General features: G+C 41.4%; 1 pseudogene; it reads right to left on the bottom strand.

Moving 5' to 3' along the window:
• Nucleotides 1–786: 786 nt before the first annotated feature.
• On the bottom strand, nucleotides 787–1,725 carry LOC105483356 (small ribosomal subunit protein uS2-like; annotated as a pseudogene).
• Between the last annotated feature and the right edge of the window lie 3,675 nt (nucleotides 1,726–5,400).

Raw genomic sequence — 5,400 nt, 5'->3', positions numbered from 1 at the left:
AAGGCCCACTAGAAGTTAGTAATCTTAAATTTGAAATAGTCAACATAGCCATTTTTGTCTTGTCTTATTCAATGGCACAGATCAATTTTTATCAGGAGAGTGGGATTTAAGCAAGGTTTTAGTTTCTCCAGGTGAGTGTGATAAAAGGAGAAAGGACACGGGTGTCAGAGTGTAGCAAGGATTCAGTTATGACAGTGGTTTCCAACCCTTTTGGCATTAGGGACCGGTTTCTTGAGAGACAATTTTTCCAGGAACAGGGCATGGGGGTGGGTGGGGAGACAATTTTTCCAGCAGGGAGAGCTGGGGAGGGGGAAGGAAGGTAGGGAGGATGGGCGTGGTGGTTTTGGGATGAAGCTGTTCCACCTCAGATCATCAGGCATTAGTTAGATTCTAATAAGAAGCACCATAACCTAGATTCCTTGCACATGCAGTTCAAAATAGGGTTCCAGCTCCTATGAGAATCTAATGCTGCTGCAGATTTGACAGGAGGCAGAGCTCAGGCAGTAGTGCCAGCTCACCTCCAGCTGTGTGGCCTGGTACCAGTCTGTGGCCCAAGGGCTGGGGACCCCTGAGTTATAAAGAATGATATTATTTGCCAAAACTCAACAAATATAAACTTAAGATTTGTGCATTCCTTCATAAGTAAATTTTACATCAAAAGAAGAAAACTATAAACAAATACTGAACTTGATATGTATGCTGAAATATTTAGGGGGAATATAGGGAATCTGTGATTTACTTTGAAATATATTTATTTATTTTTACCTTTTATTTAGAAACTGATGTTTATTTTCCATCAACATTATTTCCATGTTGCTTAAGTGCCTGTGCAAAGAACAGCTTAAGAGCTTGAGGCTGTTCAGTGGTTGCTCCTACCCATTCAGTGTCCGGAGCAGTGGGAGCTGCACACCAGTCTCCCGTGGCAGGCTGAGCACTCCAGGCTTCAGTAGGGAACTGCTGAATAGGGCACCTGCATGCATTCAGACCAGTCTGCACCCTCAGGCTGAGTAGCGGAGAACTCAGGAGCTGGCACATCTGTTCACCCTGAAATTCCTCCTTGGTCATAGCCTTTTCAGCAGCAGCCTGGTCTTTTTCCATCTCTTCAGGATCTCTGTAGAAGTAGAGATGAGGCATGACATTCCACGGATGTTTGTGGGAAATGGTGCGAGGCATGCGCAGGACTTTCCAGGCCAGCATCCACCACGTCAAACCCCCTGAGTGAGCTCCCTTGTTGTTGCATGGGATGACAATGTCCACATAGCACAGAGGAGAATCTGTGTGACACAAAGCAATGGTAAGTAGGTTAACATAAAATGCCTTTGTGAGGGGCTAGTGATCAGCCCTGGGATCAGAAACCACCAGAAGTCGTGGCTCCTGGAAGGCCGCCTGGATCTGGTTAGTGAATGTTCTAGGAGTGAAGCAGCCAGCAACAAGACTGGCTCCAGTGACAGCAGCAAATATCAGCATGGCTTTCTGGCCAGTTTTTCTGGAGGATATGACACTGACATCAGCAGGGTTTTCAATGGCAACAATGGCACGAGCTGCCAGCAGAAACCTCTCCCAGGTCTTCTTCTGATTTAGGATGTAGATACCATCACTTTTCATTTTATAGATGTACTGTTCCATTTGGAAGTCAAGGTTGGTGCCACCAAAGCGGGTTCCTGCTGAAAGGAACTTGAGGACGTCCTCCTTCTTCATTGGCAGGACATCAAGGGCTCTGGACATTGTGAACGTTTTCCTTTAAGTTACAAAGGGAATCCAGAACAACACAGTATGGATCCTTCTGTGGGTAGCGCAGAAAGGCAAAATATATTCATAAAAGGATGAATTGGGCCAGGTGCAGTGACTCACACCTGTAATCCCAGCACTTTCGGAGACCTAGGCAGGCAGATTGCTTGAGCTCAGGAGTTTGAGACCAACCTGGAGAACCTGGTGAAACTCTGTCTCCACAAAAAAAAATAATTAGCTTGGTGTGGTGGTGTGCACCTGTAGTCCTAACTATTCGGGAGGCTGAGGTGGGAGGATTGCTCGAGCCTGAGAGGCGGAGGTTGCAATGAGCCGAGATCGCACCGAGCACTGTACTTCAGGATAGAGAAATGGCTACATGAATAAATATATAATAAAGCTTAATGGCAGAATTTAAGTGATGGATATATGGGTGGTCACTATAAAATCTTTCCATTTTGCTGTTTGAAAATTTTTATAATAAATATCAGGAGAAAAAATTGCCTTGAATATTTTTGTGACCATTTTATCTTCTCAGCCAGCTTATTAGCTCCAAAGAGCAAAGGCAGTTATATCTGGAAGATTATCTAGCTATATTTCTTATTTCACAGATGACGAACTGTGTCCTAAAGATACCAAATGACTTTATCAAGATCAGGTGGCAGCCAGGTACAGTGGATCACACCTGTAATCGTAGCACTTTGGGAGGCCAAGGCAGGTGGATTGCTTGAGTCCAGGAGTTCGAGACCAGCCTGGACAACAAGGCAAAATCCCGTCTCTACAAAAAATACAAAAATTAGGCGGGCATGGTGGCACTCACCTATAGTCCCAGCTACTTGGGAGGCTGAAGTGGGAAGATCACTTGACCTGGGGGAGTGGAGGTTGTAGTGAGCAAGATCATGCCATTGCACTCCAGCCTGGGCAACAGAGCAAGATCCTGTCTCAAACAAACCAAGAAACAAGATCAGATGGCAAGTTAGGGGCATATTTGATTCCATACTTAGTTTCTTCTCATTACACTAGAGACAAATGAAGCCCGTAACTCAGGCCTAGAGGATCCATGGAAGGGCTCTGGAATGCCCATAAAACCCCAAATTCTGAATGTAAAGTATATGTTCAAAGATACATTTTATTTGCTTGCTTTCTTTCTTTCTTTTCTTTCTTTCTTTCTTTCTTTCTTTCTTTCTTTCTTTCTTTCTTTCTTTCTTTCTTTCTTTCTTTCTTTCTTTTTCTTTCCTTCTTTCTTTCTTTCTTTCTTTCTTTCTTTCCTTCTTTTCTTTCTTTCTTTTTTTTTTACAGCAGTACTTTTATTTTTTTGCTGGGGTCTAAAGATGCATTTTCTAAGGAGATAAGTCATAGCTTTCAAAAGATCCTTAAGTGGTCTATGACTCAAAAGGGATTCCTGTCTCTAAAAAGTTACTAGGACAAACTTTATTTCCATCAAATTGCTCCTTGAAAATAGTGAACAGTGTTAAGACATTCAAGAAATATTTTTAATATTTTACTGATAATCTGTGTGAAGCTAATATTTTTAACTGACTAGTGATAATGGTATTCAAAAAACCTTTTTGGAGTTCCAAGACAGATTGTAAGAACGTGTAACGTGAGACACTTAAGCCTTTAGAGTTTTTAATTATTTTTTATCTTGTCTCACACAAGGCTGTGGTGACCCACATGAAGCTGGCTAAGTTCTGGAAACATATTTATCTTTTTATTTTCTACTTCCTTGACATTTGGAGATCACTGTGTTGCTTAGCAAAATCCATCCAGTGCTTTCCCTTATTAATTTCCAAGCAAAATAGTTTGTTATGTAACATCCTTCAGGTTCAGGCCAGAAGATATTCTGACTTGAGTATGCACTTAGCAAGGGGTTGCCTCCGAGTATAGAGTTAGGCCTGTGAGCTCTAGCCTCATCCTCTGCTCTACCATTAGTTAAAGGAAAGTCAATTTCCTGAGCATTAGCTTTTTTTAACCTGTAGACTAAGTTTAATATCTCCTGAGGTATCCCACAAGGTTTTGTTAGCACAAGTAAATTGATATTTTTAAAATAGCTTGTAGAATATGACACAGAACTTTAAAATATGGTGTTACATTTGGTCAAGGAAAACTATATATGTCTTGTTTGTATACTTTAAGAGACCAAACACTAAGTTATGGAAGAAATAAATAAGTTGGCAGAATTTCTTCCAACATTCAGGGAAAATATTCCATATCTCATAGAAGGGTCACTTTCCCGAGTGACCCTTCCATCTACATGTGCCTGGGTTTGCCATCCCTCTATTTTTGTTTCTGAACTCTGTCAGTGCCTAACATTTGTTAATTTAATATCACAAAAGCATATAAACATGAACTTCAACAGGTTTCTCCTGAATTTCCCAGAGATAAACTGAATAGATACATCAGCACAGATAAAACAAGACTGTCTGTAAATTTGCTTGGGCTGTCAAAAGAAAAGAAGAAGAATTGTGCAGGAAGTAAAAGAGTCCATGAGACAAATTAAAGGAAATAAAGAATTCTGGTGTGGATTGAACTGACAAGCTCAAGAACAAAATGATAAAGACCTTTAATCATGTCAGAAAGTCTATAAAGCTATGTAAGTACAAGAACTAGCAAATGTTAATAATAAACCTTATCCTATTACATAAGAGATAAAATGAACTGCCAAAACTCCAGAAAGGTCAGATCTATCACATATTGTATATGTATTGAATGTTCATATTGAAAACTAATTGGAAGTCTAATGAATAACTTGCTTTGCTAAGAAAGAATGATCTGTTAATGTATCGGATGATTTAAAATTTAGAAGACTCTTGGACCCCTATGATTGCCACAAGATCATGCCTGAATTAGCCTGCTGTGGGATGACATACGAGGAACAAATGAGCTGTCCCAGTGGAGGCCACGCTAGATTAGACAAACAGCCGGTCAACTAGTGAGAGAGCCCTAGCTGAGATCAGAAAAACCATACAGTCAAGCCCTACCAAAATTAGCAAAGCTGCCCAGCCAACACAAAGTTCAGTCCCTCCATAAAGAATATCCTTGATGAGGTGGGATGAGGTGGGAGCAAGGAAAAAATGGGAAGTCCAGTGAGGAAGCTACCGCAATATGCTACGCTAATAACTCCTAAACTATGGGATCAGTGTTAACATCACTAAAAGAGAGATAAAAGGCCAGGAGCAGTGGCTTTTGCCTGTAATCCTAGCCCTTTGGAAAGCTGAAGCAGGTGGATCACTTGAGGTCAGGAGTTCAAAACTAGTCTCGCCAACATGGTGAAACCCCGTCTCTAGTGAAAATACAAAAAAATTAGCCAGGCGTGGTGGCAGGCACCTGTAATCCCAGCTACTTGGGAGACTGAGACAAAAGAATTGCTTGAACCCAGGAGGTGGAGGTTGCAGTGAACTGAGATCACGCTACTGCACTCCAGCCTGGGCAACAGAGTGAGACTCCATCTCAAAAAAAAAAGAGAGAGGAAAAACAGGCATTATGTGCCTCCAGATGTGATGCGTAGGGAATACACAATACCACTTAGGGAGTAGTCTTCCCTCAAATAGAGCCTGCTCTGATTAAGCATCCGTATCTAACTACAAATTTGCAAGAAATATAGGGGACAGAAAACATTAAACAATGACAGGGGGTTGCAATCAGCATAATCCCGGATATGGAAAACCCTACAGG

The sequence above is a fragment of the Macaca nemestrina genome, chromosome 11 (assembly GCF_043159975.1).
Source record: "Macaca nemestrina isolate mMacNem1 chromosome 11, mMacNem.hap1, whole genome shotgun sequence".
NCBI lineage: Eukaryota > Metazoa > Chordata > Mammalia > Primates > Cercopithecidae > Macaca > Macaca nemestrina.
The sequence above is the reverse complement of the archived record's forward strand: the minus strand, read 5'-3'. Positions and strand labels throughout refer to the sequence as shown.